The sequence below is a fragment of the Ambystoma mexicanum genome, chromosome 4p (genome assembly GCF_040938575.1).
Source record: "Ambystoma mexicanum isolate Mex_15411 chromosome 4p, UKY_AmexF1_1, whole genome shotgun sequence".
In the NCBI taxonomy this organism is placed as follows: Eukaryota; Metazoa; Chordata; class Amphibia; order Caudata; family Ambystomatidae; genus Ambystoma; species Ambystoma mexicanum.
Window position 1 is genome coordinate 769,016,981 of NC_090927.1, and position 18,091 is coordinate 769,035,071.

General features: G+C 43.5%; 1 protein-coding gene across 2 annotated transcripts in view; it reads right to left on the minus strand.

Moving 5' to 3' along the window:
• The window catches only part of UBE3D (ubiquitin protein ligase E3D), a 1,234,197-nt gene that overhangs the window by 340,683 nt on the left and 875,423 nt on the right, over positions 1-18,091 (minus strand). The gene's annotated exons all lie outside the window — the stretch shown is intronic.

Sequence of the window (18,091 nt, forward strand, 5' to 3'; positions counted from 1 at the left end):
GAGAGGTACAACCAAACGATCAAAAAAATGTTAAGGAGAACCACCACTCCAGAAGAAAGAAACTGGGACAGACTATTGCCCTGGATATTAATGACGCTATGAAATACCCCTCAGTCATCAACAGGGTTTGCTCCATTTGAACCTCTCTTTGGGAGGCCGGTCCGATCCCTATTAGACATTTTGAAGGAAGGTTAGGAAGAACAACCTAGCCAGGAGATTACACTTATTGAGTATGTTGCTCAGTTGAAAGAGCGAGTAGAAAAATTACAAGCAGTGGCCCGTGACAATCTCCTTCAGGCACAAGAAAGACAGGAACAATATTACAATCAACGCACCCAGGTGAGAAGTTTTCAGGGGAGGAGACCGGGTGTTAGTTCTTCGTCCACCAACAGAGAATATAATGCTAGTGGCGTGGAGAGGCCCTTATACGGTTGAGAAAGTGTTAGGACTGGTAACATATCCGGTATGCCAGCCAGATAGGAAGGTACCGGTACAAACTTACCATGTAAATCTTTTGAAGAAATGGGTGGAACCTGTACAGTCGGTTGCAATGATCAGTACGGAAGAGATTGGGGCTGAACACCTTCCTCAATCTTCAGAACACTTGGGAAAGGAAGCACTAAACATAAATAAAGAACTGAGCCCAACTCAAAAGGTTGAACTATTATTGTTAGTGGATAAGTACGCAGATGTGTTTTCTTCCATTCCAGGGAGAACCTCCCTGACCTATCATCACATAACTACAACTCCAGGAACAACAGTTAGATTACGGCCGTATTGAATTCCGGAAGCCAGGTTACAGACCATTAATCAGGAAGTTCAAGAAATGCTCCATCTAGGAGTGATAGAACCCTCTCGTAGCGATTGGTATTCTCCAATGGTGCTTGCGCCTAAGCCGGACGGGAGTTCATGTTTTTGTATGGACTTCCGAAAGCTGAAGGAAGTGTCCAAGAAGTTTGATGCGTATCCTATGCCCAGGATTGAAGACCTACTTGACAAATTGGGAAACGCAAGTTTTCTGACTACCAAAGATCTCACAAAAGGATATTGGCAAATACCTCTCCACCCACCGGACAAGGAGAAGACAGCATTCGCCACACCCACTGGCCTCTATCAATTTACTGTACTCCCTTTTGGTCTTCACGGGGCGCCTGCAACTTTCCAGAGACTGATAGACTGATGAACTTCCTGATCAAGGGCCATGAACTATATGTTCGGGCCTATTTAGACATTCTCATCGTATATAGTAAATCTTGGCCAGACCATCTGAAACATCTGGAGGCCGTATTCAAGGCCTTACAACAGGCAGGTCTACACATCAACCCGAAGAAGACATATGTGCCAAATTTCCATACCAAATTCCTTGGCTATCTGGTCACTGACACCCAAAAGGGCTTATCAAGCCTCAAAGGAGTGCTCCAGAAGGTGGGTTGAACTGCATGGGACTACATAATCAGCCTAGTGAGGCTAAGCCTTTCTGCATACCCAGGGTGTGGCTGGGGGACTACTTTACCTGAAAGCCAGGGTGTGGTAAAGGGACTACTTTACCTGGAACTACTTGCAAGGCTATTTAAGCCACGCCCTGCAGGCAGAACACGCTTTGCGTTATTCTGCACTCCTGCAGCGTAACGCTCACCGTGTCTGCTCTGTCCTCGAACTTCTACAGCCACGCCCGTTCTGAGATTTCCTTCCATCGGTGCCTGAAAGAAGAAAGAGAAGAGAACAGGAGTTCTTTCAGCAACGAAGGCCTTACCTGCAGTTCTTATCCATCGGTCGCGCCTTCTGCTGATCTTCAGATCGCCGTCCTTGCAGGGAAGAAGGCATCCGCGCCGGCATCCAATACTCACCCGGGGGTCTGCATTCCTCCGGAATACCTTGGAGCGGTTCTTCCATTCGTCGTCCTGGAGCCACGCCACACCTGCACAGAAAGAAAACGAGCAGTTATTCAGACGTGCAGCACCACTCACTCGCGTCAACACTCACCTGTAGGAAACCTGCTCTGCATCCGAGGAAGAGTCAATTCTTCAACCAAACTCTGCATGAGACCGCGCCTGAAAGAAAAGACAAAACACGTTTAAACCTTGGACAATAAAGACTTTGAGCATCTATACATTGGCATAGAGACTTACCTGCTAAATCCAGATATTCCAGATTCTGCAACAGCCACACTGGACCAGTGAAGTAACTGGGTCCAGGGAAAGACTGTGCTTACTGCGCCCCTGCTAAGAGACAATCAGGACGGAGAGCCAGCCTCACAAAACTCCACGGTGAGACAGAAGAGGAGCTGGGCATTAGGAGGTTGAAGGAGGTGGGACCTATCCAGCTCCACTCAAATACTAATATCTTGTTTCAACATTGCAGACAAACGCCTCATGGGGCGATAACAAGGCAAAGGACATCATCATTCAAGCAGTGCTACGCCAGTGCAGACATCATTTGTACGGCTACGTGCTAAGCCCCCATGGAGACCAGGTGAGCGTGACAGGTCAAGGGTCCATTTGTCCCCAACAGGAAAAAATGGAAGCGATACAACGATTGCAGTTCACTGCCAATGTCTGACAAGTATGGGCCTTTCTGGGATTTGTAGGGTACTATCGGCGATTCATCCCACACTTCTCAACTATTGCAATGCCTCTGACAGACCTCTTAAGAGCTTCTGCACCACCAAAAAAAGAATGGCAAAGTCAGAAGACAGAAAAAGCCTTTAATTCGCTCATAAATGCTCTGACCAATCAAGCCATTCTACAATGCCCTGACTTTGAAGCACCTTTTTTCTTCATACAGCTGCTTCGGGTACCAGACTTGGAGCGGTTTTATACCAAAATCAGGGGGAAACAGAAAGACCCATGCTGTTCATCAGCCGGAAATTATTCCTGCACGAAGTGGCGTACGCCACCATTGAAAAGGAATGCCTAGTGGTCAAATGGGCCGTGGAAACTCTCAGATATTACCTTTTGTGGAGACACTTCACCTTGGTAACGGACCATGCCTCATTGGTCTGGCTCTACCGGAATAAGGATACCAATCCTAGAGTTCTAAGATGGTTCCTTCCTCTACAACCCTACTCCTTCCAAACTGTTCACCACCCTGGATGGTTGTTGGCACAAGCAGACTTCCTGTCATGAGTACATGCCCTTCCCGAACGTAAGGGCTCAGAAAGGGGGGTCTGTGAAAGGGTTAATACGGAAGGATTGGGTCAGGAGTGCTTGTCAGACAACACCAGGCATCAGGGCAATAAAAGGTTAAATGGCTGATAAGGAGAAGGAGGTTCTTGGGAGGCTTGATGGACAGCTGATACAACCAGTAGGATATAGGAAAGAAAAGAAGGGTCCTGTTTTCTAATGTGCATTTTTTTTCGGATGACAGGAATCAGCTGTTGAGGGAGACGATGTTAGCTATGAATGGGCTTACTGATATGTGAAAAGTGAAAGAATCAAAGAGTTTTTATGCTCAGAAGTTGTTTCAAAAGTTTACTGTTCAGCCTCGTTGGGCTACGAAATTAAGTTAAGAAGTGTAAGCCGTGGCGCAGAGAGAGAGGCTGCGTGAGGCCAGAAGAGGAGAGCAGACTATCAGCAAAGCGAGTCAGATCCACAGACTGCGAGGCCCGTCCCTCCTGCCAATGCTTAGAAGTCGCTGAGGAACAGAGGCGGAGACTGCCCAGCAGCCGTCGACGAGAGAAGTCAGCTGGTGGGCGTGTCAAGCTTTCCGCTCGCTGCAACTCGATCAGCTGAGGAGTGCTGAGGCCGTAGTACGGCTGTTACGAAGGTTGTAACTGACAAAGCCGAAACTGACGAGTTGAAAGTAGAAGACAGAGAACATCATCAGACGAACGAATACCTCGCACTGACAGAACAACGCAGGGGCTTCAGAGAAAAGGAGAAGAACCAAGAGAAAAGCTGATGATCGCGTGAAACATCTATGAACAGAAAATGTCTGAATGGAAGTTGTAAAAAGCTCTATGACTTCAAATGAGAAGGGAACCATTTAGAGACACGTTATTAAAATGAGAAGACTGGCTACAGATTGGCATTATTGAGAGAGTCATAACAGGGAAGAGATACAAGGAATCCAAGTGTAAGAAAGGCCCATAAGAACTGAGTTCCAGATTTAAAACAATCAATTCTTTGCAACAGAGGGACAAACTCTCCATATAAAGAAAAGTTAGACTGTGTTACTCTGACACTGGATCAGAAAGATTTAAGAGGCCACCCTGAAACTGTTTAGTATTTTAATCCAGTTAAAAGTCAATAAAGTCCTTATAAGTTGAACTCGTGTGTTTTCGTTTATCCCACTACGACATCGTTACACCCTCACCCTCGTCCCTCTGGACTCCTGCTTTATGGCCTTTTGCTCTTGGTCCTTTCCCACCCCGGTACCAGTGGTGAAGGATTTAGGTGTTAAGCTATTTGCCTCACTGTTGCTTGAAGCCCAGGTTGCTTCAATTTGTCAAGCGGGGCATTTTAAACTTAAGGTGTTGCAGAAGGTCTTGTACTTTCCACCACCTCAGTTACATGTGCCGGTCATTGCTTCACTGGTCTTGGGCACTGTTGATTATTGTTACTCATTATTTCTAGCTTAGCCACTGTATTTGATATGACCACTGCAAATTATTCAGAACTCAGCGGCTAGAGTCGCGACTCACACCTCTCTTGATACCTATGTATCTCGTATTATTCGTCAGCTGCATTGGCTCCCTATATCTAAGCAGATCCAATTAAAATCCTTGTGCACAGTTCACTGTGCCTTTTATGGCATGGGTGCATAGTACCTGCAGATAACATTTCGTCCCTATGTTCCCGGCTGCCTGCTTAGTTTACAGGAGGCCCATCTCATTTGAGTGCCACAGTTTAGACTGTCCCGTGACGGGGGTCATGCCTTTCTGTGGCAGCTGATAAGATTTTGAACTCACTTGCTTCCTCACTTCATGCTACTGAGAATAATCTTGTGTTTCGAAGATCCTTGAAAACCTTCCTCTCTTAGAACTTGGACCCTATGCTCTGGCTGCCTTGGGCCTGTTAGTTCTTTTAGTGCCAAGATGCCCTAGGGCCTACTTTGCGCTTTATAAATGGCTATAACATAACTCTGTTTTATTCCAATCATAAGAAAAATGCCTCACTTTCCCTAAGCTATGGTTTTCCCTACCTAACACGACTAACTAGGGTGCTCGTTGTGAGTTCTGAAGTCCAAATAGTAGTCCTCCATCTAAACCTAAGCTACTCTGACCCTTCCACTTATGCAAAACAACTAAAGACTAGGAGAATGACTCCCTTCTCCTGGGACTGCTTTCTAAGCAAGGTCTTCTCAGCATATGCTCTGTAAATAGTTATTGGCAATCAACTGCAAGAGTTTATTCAGTTCACATAGGGGACTTTTCCAATTCCCTGGCTTCCCCTTCCCCTGGCTTTGTAATATTCTTGATGCTCTAACTACCATGATGGATGTCCTTTTGACCATTTGCACCAAGTTGCTTAAGGAACAGAGTGACACCAAATCATTGGTACAACAGAATATCGATAATACCAGATCCCTTGGGATTATGGTAGAGGAATATTGGGGAAACAAACTGTATAAGGGGAAAAAGTACTCCACGGAGGCAAATGAGGTTCTAGGAGATTTGAGTGAGCTGGTTCTGGCGGCCGAAAAAGAAAATGAGAAAGATGATGCTCAGCCAAATATCTCCTCTAAGGAACTACCTATCTCAAGGGATAACTTGGCTGAAGAAATTAATACAAGTGAGAGTGTTGTTGAAATAAGGGAATCCCAAGGTTTTAAGAGACGCACTAGGCGTAAAAGAAAAAATAAAAGATCCACCCGAAATAGGCTGGCGATGGCCAAGGTTAAATGGACTAAGATTGTTAAAAAGAATTCCTTGGCTCTTGCCACCACTGCCCCATTAGATTCTGAATGTGTTGAAGTGGGGAACCACTATGAAATTATTGAATACCAGCGAAAGGCGGATGAAGGAAAAAAAGTGGTAACCAAAAATAAGGGATTAGAAAATTGGTTAATGGGCAATGATCATATGATGGATGAAACTGAACCTGAGGACATGGTACCTATGGGAAACAATTTTAAATATGTTGCAATCCCATATAACAGCAATACTATGTCTCTTACAAAAAAGGAGAGGGAAATATATATCAAGGAGATGGAATGACTGGCCATGCATAGTAATAAGAAAATTAGTATGGCAAATTCTGCTGGAATGAATGAAGAACCCCAGCTCAGAGTGGGGAAAAGCATTAAGATCATAGAAAAATCTACCACCAATGAAAGCCCTTTTTTAAATTGGGCTTGGATACTGAACAAATTGTCACACATACCGCAGTTACAAAATATTAATTCAGGGGACATTGAATCCATTATTTTGCCGGAAATTGGAAAATTGGGTTATTGTCCAATTTAGATCTGCGGTTTTTGTTGATCTTATACGGGAGTACTCTAATGGAGTATGGGGTAATAACTATGAAATTGTGATATGCCACTCTTCTATCCATAAAGATTCTAGCGATAAAAACATGGATTGGGGGGGGGGGCTCTCCAACTAATATTGAATCAGGAAGTAAGCTTATAGAAGCAAGATCTTTGGAGGGAAACTCTCTTATCCCAAATTGAGATGAGGCATGTATAAATGGATTTACTCTCCTTTCTTGGAATAGTAGGGGTTTTAACTCCCTACTACACAAGGACGGTATCCAATTGCTGTTGGAGAGCGATATTTTTGCCCTCCAAGAAACTTGGGTCACTGGGGAAATCTTACTGGATGGATATAATATATGGAACAAAGTTGCCTCCAAAGGTGAAAAGGGTCGTCCGTATGGAGGGTTATGTATTGGGGTAAAAGATCATCTCACTTATAAACCTTACGAGAAGTATGGGAATTTTCCTAATGTTATGTGTGCAGCCATAGATAGGGGAAGCCTATCAGGGAAACTCCTCCTTATTAACATCTACTCCCAACCGGGGGGGGGATAATATTCGGGAGATTGGGGAGTTTCTAAATTTTACCATTGAAGGCTGGACTTTGGAGTCACCTGATTCTGAAATTTGTATAGTGGGCGATTTTAATGCCCATTGTGACTCTGCCATAAGGGAGATGGACAGGTGTAAAGAATTGTGCGATGAAACGGTTATTGCTGCATCTTTGGAAACACAGGATTACCACTTGGTTGGGGGGTATAATCCCCAGACCTTGCAGGGATGCCGGTAGATGAATCTGATGTCTTGATGGGGGCTTGAATATTTGGAACCTAATATAGGGTCAGGTACCGGGGAAACCTGGATTAATGGGAAGGTTGGTTACAGGTTAGACTATATGTTTATAAATAAAAATCTAAGCCACTCTATAATTTCTCTTAAACATGTAGATACCTCTTTGAGTGACCACAAACCCCTTAGGGGTAAATTTACTAATGGCCCGAGAAGCCAAAGATGGGAAGTAGGCAAGGTGATGAATATTCAATTCTCAGCAGGTGGAAATAGGATCACTTGGTCTGATAAAAACTTAACCTCCTTTAATGGTTTGTTTGATCGCCTGACCATTGATGGCCAGGACATTGCTCTTAATGGCCTCAATTCGATCAATAATTTGCTGGGTATAATACGGAGATCAAACAGTAACATTATTTTGAAAAACAAAGGGAAAAAATTATTCCCATAAATTTGACCAAGCGATTCACGATAGGAAAAAAGAAATGATGCGTGATATTCGAGAACTTAAGCAGACATGTGACTTAGATGATAAAGAGAAAAGTAAGAGATCCAGCAACATAAAAACTGGTTAAAGGATTATAAATATAATACTAACAATGCCAATTGGAGGTGTATATATAAGCTATGTAAAATCCATGATTCAAAAAAATTCTGGTACCTATATCGCCAATTCCTAATGGATGAAGATAATAGGGAAAACAACAATGTGGGCCAGGAGGTTTGGAAGCATTATATTACTGATCTCTTTTTCAAGATTAGCCACATGTCTGCTGCCCCTATTTGTATAAATTCATACGGTATTGATAAATTCCCCTTTGGTATTCTGGACATCCTTAAAGTGATTTCAAAAATGAAATCTTCACGTGCCCCTGGCCCGGATGGGTTGGCTAATGTTGTTATAAAACAAAATCCTAAGAAATGGGCAGTGATTTTCCTACAGTTATTTACTGGAATATGGGAAACAGGCATTATACCGGATAGCTGGAGGAAAGCTATAGTTGTCCCTATTTTTAAAAAAGGGGACAGAAAACTGCCTGATAACTATAGGTTACTAGCAATGGCTGATAGTAGCTGTAAGATTTTCTGTTCCCTTTTAGTGGACAGTTTGAACAACTGGATAGAGGAAAAGGGCCTCCTCTCTGCTCAACAAACTGGTTTTCGAAAAGGATACAGTACCCTGGATAATCTAACTATGTTGAAACATATTATAGCTGGGTCTAAGGATAAGGGGGAAAAACTATATGTGTGTTTTATAGATTATTCAAAAGCCTTTGACTGTGTCAATAGGGGCCTTTTGTGGGAGAAATTAAGAGGGAAAAAGATCTGCCCTAAAATCCTTCATTTTTTGGAGGAAATGTATAGGGAGACCACGGTGTCCATCTGTTTAGGTAAAGGAGGGATGTTATCATCTGAGATCATTACTAATACTGGACTAAAGCAGGGATGTGTTACATCTCCTATACTGTATAACCTGTATGTTTCAGATATGTGGGAAAGGTTTACTACCTTAAATAATGTCCCACCTATTGTGGCGGGGAAACCTATATGTGGCCTTATGTATGCAAACGATACTATCCTCTTGGATAAAACTCCGGTAGGATTGCAAAGAATGCTGAATGGCCTGTTGTCTTACTCCGAGGCGAATAACCTTAGTATTAATATAAATAAGACTAAGGTTATGGTATTCGGAGCCACAAAGCAAGAAAAGAAAAGACTTACCTCTAGATGGCATATTAATTCTATTAAACTGGAGGTTGGTGAGGCCTACCCTTATTTGGGGATGCCCATTCAGAGTAATCCCTGTATTAATTTTTTCCAAGAGGCAGTTAACTTAAAAGTACTAAAGAAATGGAATGCTATAAGGAAATACATGGCTAGTAAAGGTGGCCACTCCATTGAAGGATTCCTTGAGATATACAAGAGTTGTATCATTCCCGGTATTATGTATGCTTTCGAAACAGTGGAAAGTAAATATTTGAGTAAACTATACCAACTCAAAGGGAAGCTTTGGAGACCAGCCCTTGGACTTCCTAAGGCTGTACCAATACAAGCAATAAGATGTGAATTGGGGCTCATTTCCCTTCTGACTCTGTGGAAAATTGGATGTTGTAAACTCTATTTTAGAATAATATCGAGGGAGGGGGAGGAAGGTAATCTGCTTAACCTTATAGGAAAAAATAAAAGTGAAGGCAGATTTAAGAATACCTATATGCTAAGTCTACAAAATACAGTACTATCATTTCTTGAAGCCTTAGGCTATAAAGAACCTATGGGAAAAGACAACATTGTGTGTATTATGAAAAGTCTTAAGGATAAAGCTTTTACTTGGGATTTGTGTGAAAATCAATCCTATCTCTATACTAAGTCTCGATATGCTGTCTACGCTCTTCAAGGCCTCAAACCTGCCACTCCGAGACAATATCTGCTAAATACGGGAAACAGGGCTTTGAGAAGATTTATTTTGCAACTACGCTTGAATACCCTCCCATGTAATGAAATAATTGGGGCACGGACTAAAACCCCCCATGCAGAAAGATTGTGTAGGCACTGTAAAATAGAGGTGGAGACAGTAAGACATATTTTAACTATGTGCACCAAATTAAAGGAATGTTATTTTAAAGGGTATTCAAATTTTGTTGGGGATTTGCAAATGATTGAATCTGACCAATTTTGGTCCGTTATTTATGACGGCGAGATTAAGGTTTTTATTGGGGCAGCCTTGTATATTTGGAAGCAAGCAATTTGTTAGCAAACTATTTGTAATTGCCTTTTAAATACATGTCACTATTTTCTCCTATTTTTGATATGTGTTTTTAGATTGGAAATAACTGACTGTAATTTGTTTGCTAAATGGTTTTTATGATTAATATGTTACTGCTTTTTTTTGTTTTTTTTTTGCTGATATAATATTCTTGTAGTGTATAAGGTTTTAATTAACCAAAATGCACTTTGAAATTTTTTTTAAAAAAAAATATATATTCTCTTTACAGGAGCTCCTTTTTCAGGAGGGTCTTTCAATCTCTTGTTCTCACATATGCTTGAAAGTCTCTCTTTCTCTGATGCCCAACTTATATCTTGAGATTTATAAACAACTTTCTTATGGTCAAAGTACTCAATCCTGTTATCGCTTTGCTTTTCACTGAGACAAGTATGATGATCCCACTGATGATTCTTACTCTTCTCAGGGTTTGGTCTCCCACAGGAACGAGCATGAAGGCTCCAGTAATGAATCTCACTCCTTTGGTTACTTTGTCTCTCACTGGGATGAGTATGATTGTCTCAATAGTGCTTCTCACTCTTCTTGTTACTTCGTCTCTCACTAGGACGAGTATGATGGGCCCAGTACTGATTTCTCACTCTCTTCATTACTTTGCCTCCAACTGGGACGAGTATGATTGTCCCAATAATGCTTCTGACTCTTCTCGTTACTTTGCCTCCCACTGGGAAGAATATGGTGGGCCCTGTAGGGATTCTCACTCTTCTGGTTCCTCCACGTCTTACTGAGACGAGTAGGAGTATCACATTTGTGATACTTGCTACTCTCCCCAGGTCTTCCGCTCTTCCCGTCAACTTTGTGGTCTCGGGACTGCATCTCACAGACTCTTCTCCCTTGGTCAGAACGGCAACTTCGGTATTCTCTTCATCTCTCCTTGGCACCCTCTGCGGTGTCACTTCATTTGTATTTGTATTTATTTTATTTGTATTGCGCACCTTGCCCAATGGCTTGCGGGCGCATGTTTTAAGTTACAGGGAAATTACATAGGTTACAGGGAAGTTACATAGAGGGAAAAGAATAAATCATTACAGGTTATATTTAATACAGAGTTAGGTTACAATTTACAGCAGTAGGTAAAAAATAGTGTGCAGTTACAAGTTACCAGATATATTTACAACAAGGTCAGAATATATTACAGACAGGTTGTGCACTTATAGAAGCAATCGAGTTGCGCTAACAGCCGACAGATCCCGAGGAGGATGCTGATGCATCTTGTTCAAGTAACCAAAGTTTAGTTTTGGCTTTAAAGGCGTGACAGTGCAGAATGTTCCTTAGGCCATTGGGAAGGGAGTTCCAAAGCTTGGCTGCCAGGACAGGGAAGCTCGACCCTCCCGCGGATTTGAGTTTGAAGTTGGAGATGTTCAGTGTGTGTACCTGGGCGGATCTCAACGGTCTGGTGGCTGTGTGTTGTGTGAATCGAGCTACTAGGTAGGCAGGAGCAACATGGTTCTGTGCCTTGTGGGTAAGTACCAAAGATTTGAGTGATATGCAGTGCGAGATAGGTAACCATTGGATGTTACGTCTCGTACTAGAGATGTGACATCGTCTAGGTATGTTGAGTGCTGCCCTTATGGCATTGTTTTGCGTGATCTGGAGTTTGTCGAGGTTTCTTTGGCTGGTCCCTAAGTAGAGGGCATTGCAGTAGTCAATTTTTGATAGGATGAGGGTTTTGGCGAGTATCAGGCAGTTGTCCGGTGTCAAGAGGGGCCGGTATGCTGTAATCAATTTGCAGGTGTAAGATGATGCAGAGACAACTGCGTTAGTTTGACGATTAAGGGACAGAGTGGAGTATAGGTAAATTCCTAGCGTTTTGGTAATATTGGCAATTTTGATATCATTCCCGTCAATGGAGAAGGACTTGTAATTAGGGTCAAGATTAGTAAATTTTGTTTGTGAGCCTAGGATGATTAACTTTTTCGTCATTAAGGCAGAGCCCATGATTAGCCATCCAAGCTTGGATGACGGTATAGACTGTATTAAGAGATTTGGAGTCGGTTACGTAATCATCAGTGATAGGGATGAGTATCTGGGTGTCATCCGCATAATTAGTGTATGGGACACCCAGATAGTCAAGGATATCAAAGAGAGGTTTGGTAAACAAGTTATGTAGTGTAGGGGATACACAGGATCCTTGTGGGACTCCACACGGGACGTGGGCTGGATCAGCTTCAGCTAGTGGGGAGAAAACCCTCATGGTTCTATTAGCCAGGAATGAGCTGATCCAAGATGCAGCTGCGTCAGAAAAGTGGGCGGCGATTTTGAGATGGTGACAGAGGATTTGGTGGTCGACCAAATCAAAGGCTGCTGAAAGATCAAGGAGAAGCAGGTGCGCCAGTTTGCCTTTGTCTTTCAGGTCCTCGATTTGGGTTTTTAGATCTAATAGCGCTGTCGCTGTGCCATGTGTAGGGCAGAAGCCAGACTGTCTGAGCCCGAGTAGATTGTTGAGCTCAAGATAATCCTGGATTTGGAGATAGGCTGCACGATCGAGGACTTTAAGCAAGTATGGCACCGTGGTGATGGGCCTATAATTGCTGGGTTGCTGGGGTCCAGATTGGGTTTTTGAATTAGGCGGTATGACCCACGCATCCTTGAGGTTGTCGGGCACAGTGCGTGATTCAAAGGAAGCATTTATGAATGAGGTAATAAAAGGGGCGAGATCAGGTGCAGCCTCTTTGATAATGGCTGCGGGGCAGGCATCACCATGGCAGTTGGAGGGCTTGAGCTTGTTTATGATGTTTTCTATGTCCTTAATGGTGAGTGGTGAGAAGCAGAATGGTTTGATGTCGTGTTTGGGGGGCTGGATTGTGTAGGTCGGGTGGCACCGGACGAGTCTAGCAGGTAGTTTTTTTTGCATTCATTTTAACTTGGAGCATGGAGATTTTGTCCAACAGTGCTTTTTGGATATTTGAGCACCATTCCATGTCCGGTGTGCATGTGTCAAGGGGAGCAATTGGAGACTTAAGTTCCATGAGTATCTTAAATAGCTCCTTGGTGCTGGATTGGGCTTGGGTGAACCTATTGTTGTATACTTCCTTTTCTGCATTGAAGATAGCTTCTTTGTAGGTAAGGGACGCTAATGTGAGGTTATTTTTGTTTACTGGGGAGGGCGCGCTTTTCCAAAGAGCATCAGCTTTTCTTTTTTCTTTGCGCAGGTCGCGTAAATGTGGTGTGAACCAAGAGTTCAGATGGGGTCTTGCTTTTTGCTTGCACAGTTTGATAGGGGCGATAGTATTGAGGGCTTTTAGCATGACATGATTATAGGTGTCTACTAGCACTGTGGGGTCAGAGCAAGACTCGGATGCCGAGTTCAGTAAAGGGACCATGAGAGGTACACATTTCTCAACTGTGATGTCTTTATTGTTAAGTGTGTGAGTAGGGGGCGAGGCTAGGTTTGTCTACAGGTGGGCTGGTGTTAATGGAGAATAAGATAGTATGATGATCTGACCATGCGCAGGGTGATACGGAGATATCGTTGAGGGCACAGTTCATATCGGCAACCCAGTCGAGAGTGCGACCCTTGATGTGGGTTGGCTCCTTGATATGTTGTGTGAGGCCGAAGTCAGTCAGAACATTTGCTAAGTCTATGGCTTTGGCGTCATTCTTGTCCAGATAGCCTAAGCTGAGGTCGCCCAAAATAATAATTTGAGAGCTAGGCTTAGAGTTGGATGCAAGGATAGATGAGATGTCTTCTACAAAGGAGGAAGTTGGGCCAGGAGGCCTATATATGAGATGGACTGAGGCTGTATGATTCAGTGATATAGGCAGTTTGACGGATAGTGATTCAGCTGAGGGTAGCTGTAGGCTATTAGCGATTCTAATGTTGAGCATGGTCTTGAATATGATGGCGAGACCGACACCCTTAGTTTGGTTGGTATCCCTGTCACACCTGATCATGGAATAGTTCTCTGGAATGGCCAGTGACAGAGTGGGACCAGCGGCTGCATGCAACCAGGTTTCCGTGACTGCAAGCAAGTCCAGGTTTTCTGTGACAATCAGATCAGCTATATCGAGGGTGTGAGCTGGGATAGAGCGTGCGTTAATGAGGGCACCTTTAAGTTTAGGGGCAATGGTCGTGTTGCGTGGCTGGCTATTAGTAATGGGAGTCTGGAGAGGATGTGTTTTGTTCATGCTGGTGTTACAAATGTTATCAGTTACAAGTCTGTTGGTATGGTATGACCAGTGTGGGCATCTAGAGGCTAGTCATTGGTTCCTAGTGGTTAAGGCACAAGGTAGACTAGTTTGGAGAACAGCTTGGCCATGTTTGGCTTCTCTCACTGGGATGTGTTCCCCAATGCCTTCTGTTGGCTTTTCCGGTCTGGATGTCTCTTCCTCACGACCTGGACGCAAGCGAGTAATAAAGTATGCACATATACCTGGGCAATCCATGAAACTGAAAATCTGTAAATCAGCTAATGCTCCAAATATAACATGGCAATGTTTCTATAAGGGGACAATCAATCAAGTCAGATGGTCTTATTTTCCAACATGGTTTTCCACCTGCCTATTGAATGCCCGGAGCATTACCTATTGGCTGACGTGATTACTGGTCCCCGTGTTTTACTGAATCTGATGATGTCGAATTCGAAAATGGCGGTGTGCAGTGACCACATGGATCGCACTGTGCTGCTTTCCCCTACCGCTGACCCTCGCTCCCTACTCACCTTTGCCTGCTCAGACATACTTAATTCCTGTCTCCTCCTAGTCCCCTCTTCTGTCCCCTGCAACGTAAGTCTCCTTCCCCTAATGCGGATAAGGACTTCCTTCGCAGGGACCCTTTTTTAAATAAGTTTTCTTCTTTTTGGTTTGGAAGAGGGAAACCCCCCCGCAACCCCTGTTCGGTATAATGGGATTCAACATTTTAGTAATTCAGTAATTGCGCATTCAGCATTTTTGTTTCAGTATTTTGGTGTAATACCATTCTCTACAGTCCTCAAACCCCAGATTCCTTCATCTGATTTTAGGTCAGCAGTTCTGGCTATTTCCAGACTTCGTAATGGTATTTCCACTTTGTGGCAGTCTACCTAAAAACAGAATATCTCCTATGTGTACATGCCTTCACTCTGCTTTCAGATTGGTCTCTGAATCAAGATGGTGTCAGCATGTTACTCTGGTCCTTTTCCATTAAAACTGGCTTTCTCTCCCTATTGTGTATTGTGTATTGTGTTTGAGCTTTTGTGGCAATGGTACATCTGAGGAGCAGGTTTGGGGGGGGGTATAAGGACTCCACCAACTAAGTGAAGCAACCTCTGTAGATGTTACAGGGTGATTAGACCAGAACCCCCCTTTCCCCTGTAGCCTGATGTGCAAAGGGGGTGATACATCATGTGTGGACAAACTGAGTATGTCTTGGGAGACATCCATCGGTTTGGAACAGCAGAGGAAACTATAAACATGTCTATGACATTATACAAGGAAGTGAGCTGAAGGATTGCAAGCATCTCGCACTGAAGGGCAGACGAGAGAACTAGTGAGTATCTCACAAACCCACGTACTCGTCAATTCACATGCCCTGCAGACAAGAGAGAGAGAGATCCAGTAACCCACAAGCCACGTGAACATAGTAGCACTGAGGGGCTGTCCACAGTGATGGTGCAGGGAGCCAAGTCACAGAGACGCAGGCTGTCATGACAGAGTCGCCTGACCTCAAAATGGTAGCGGCTGCCTTAAAGTATTCGCCCAGTGACCCCCCCCCCCATTCCAATCATGTAATTAGCAAATACAGTAGCTAGAAAAGCCACACCACATGAAGACGATGAGTAGTAAAGGGGAAACACATTGGAATGAGGTAGAGCTTGGGGCCCTGACCAATCCTACTCTACCCAGGAAATCACCCAACAAATCAGAGGCAATTATTGGTAAAATTAGGATAGCTTAAAAGTATAAAAGGTGGCAGGAGAAGGCAGACAGGGTGGGAATTACCATGCAGATACAGAGAGCTGGTGCACTGCTGACAAAGCGAGAGAGTGTGTGAGCAAGTTGTCAATGTCGGGGTGGTCAAGGAGGGTCCCCTTTATTGTGAGGGATTCATGTTGCACACACCATACTGATAGCAGGAAGGGGATAATAGAAAAACGGGGATAGTGTTGCAAATCCATAAGAATCACATAGGAAGATGCAATATTAAAACTGCAAATGCAACACAAACAAACTCATACAGGGGGTGCTTTTTTACACGCTTTTTTACACACAGGGACCTTTTTGACGGGAAAGAGAGTTAGTTACTTAGTAATAGGTTTGTACTAACAGGGCAAGGTTTACAGTCCTTGAAAGGGAACAGATGTAATCTAGCCCTTTGTATTAAAATCTTAAAATCTTAGAGGGGGATTAGTCATTTTATCAGTGGTAGTAAACTTAAGGCCCGAGGCCAGGGTCGATGGTTAAGTATTTATCCAGGTCATCAGAGGGTGCGTGTGGCCACATAAATTAGATTAAGTTGCCAGGAGTCTGTGGAATGGAGATGGCCATCTGTGGTTTAAAGCAGACCTCTCTCTATTTGCCAAAATATGTCAGTAGAACCATGTGCAATCATAAGTTAAAGGACTTATGCCAGTTAATGCTAGCAATGAATTATGTTTTCAATACAAATATTTAACCATGTACTGACGTCAGGAACTACAGCAATGAATCCCAAGAAGAGGTGTGTTTTGAATATGATCTGAAGATAATAATGAAGATAAACCTAAGCAATGAAAATGGAAGAATTAGGGAAAGATGGGATTTCTTTGAAGAGGTTTTGTCCAATCATATTTGGGGGGGGGGGGCTGGAGGGTAATAAACGTGTCTGGGAGTGTTTTAAATTGTTGCAAAAAGTATATATACTGCCAACTGATGTTTAATGTTGAGACTTGTGTTAGATTGGTCCTACAACACCATTTAAGTGTTCCCTGGAGCTTTTGTACAATAAACTTGCATTATGTACAACCGTGTACTCGCTTCTTAAGTGGTGGGTCTGTCTTGGGTTAAGGTGAATAAAGGCCCACCCCAACAATTTGGCGAGCCAGCCAAGAGCCCAGGCATTCTGAGACACTGGAGGCCTTCTGTCCATATCTCTCAGCTGCTGCACCTCAGGACGGGGACCGGTCTTCCATGCATGGTGAAAAATAGGTCTGCAGATGCCCGGAGACATGGTGCCACAGCCTAGCAGTGCAGAACGATTTGCCGAAGCATCAAATCGGAGCACCTCGGGTTCACGCGAGTACACGGTTGGTGGTGTAAAGCAAGAGAGGAAATAGGGGTATAAAAGGGGTTGTTTCCTTGCTTTAAGGGGTTGGTTTTGTTTTTGTTTATTTTTGTGCAGGGCAAGAGTAGACTTTGAGTGCAGGTGTGAAGTAAGTTGAGGTTGTAGGGTTTGGGAAAGTGGATGTTTTTCATAGTGATTGAACTGTTTTGTGTTTTAAGTCCTTTGTATATATCTTTTACCTATTTTGTTATTTTAGAGGAGTGAGGGGCTATATTAACCCGCACGCCTAGTGTGAAGCTTGTCATGATACCCTTTAGTTTGCTTATCTGGTTGGCTTGAGCCCTCACTTGAAGGTGGGGTGGTATTTTAGGATAGGTCCAACCATAGATACCGTTCTGAAGAAGGTCTTGAAATTCTTTGGTATTTGCTGCGTAGGCGGAGCCCCAGACCTCGATTTTCTTAGTTAGTCAAAGTAGTGAAGGGAAACTTCCTGTAGTCAGGAAAAGATAGTCTTGTAGTAGAGATTGCCGTACTAATAAAAGAAGAGAGAGCAAGAGCAGCGGTGCTGTAGTGGAAAGCACTGCGCCCCTCCAATGCTCGAGTGGTGGGGATATCTCGGAAATATTGTCCGACGAGTGTTTTTGATAAGATGCGGTCTTCTGTGTATGAGTGAGAAGTAGAATTGAAGTAAATAGTTTAAGTGCAGTAATTGTGGTATAGGCGAGTATGGAGAATGAGAGTGAAGTGCGACTAAGTAGTTGGGTAAGGGTAAAAAGGGAGCTCTTGGGTGAAACATTTTTCATGCCGCAGGTTTTGGTTAGCATCCGTTTTTTGGGGGAAAATGTTTCGATACATTGCATTGGAGTATGGAGACTCTATTGAATCATTTGTGCCATGTGTTCCCCGGCTATAAGGTGACAATT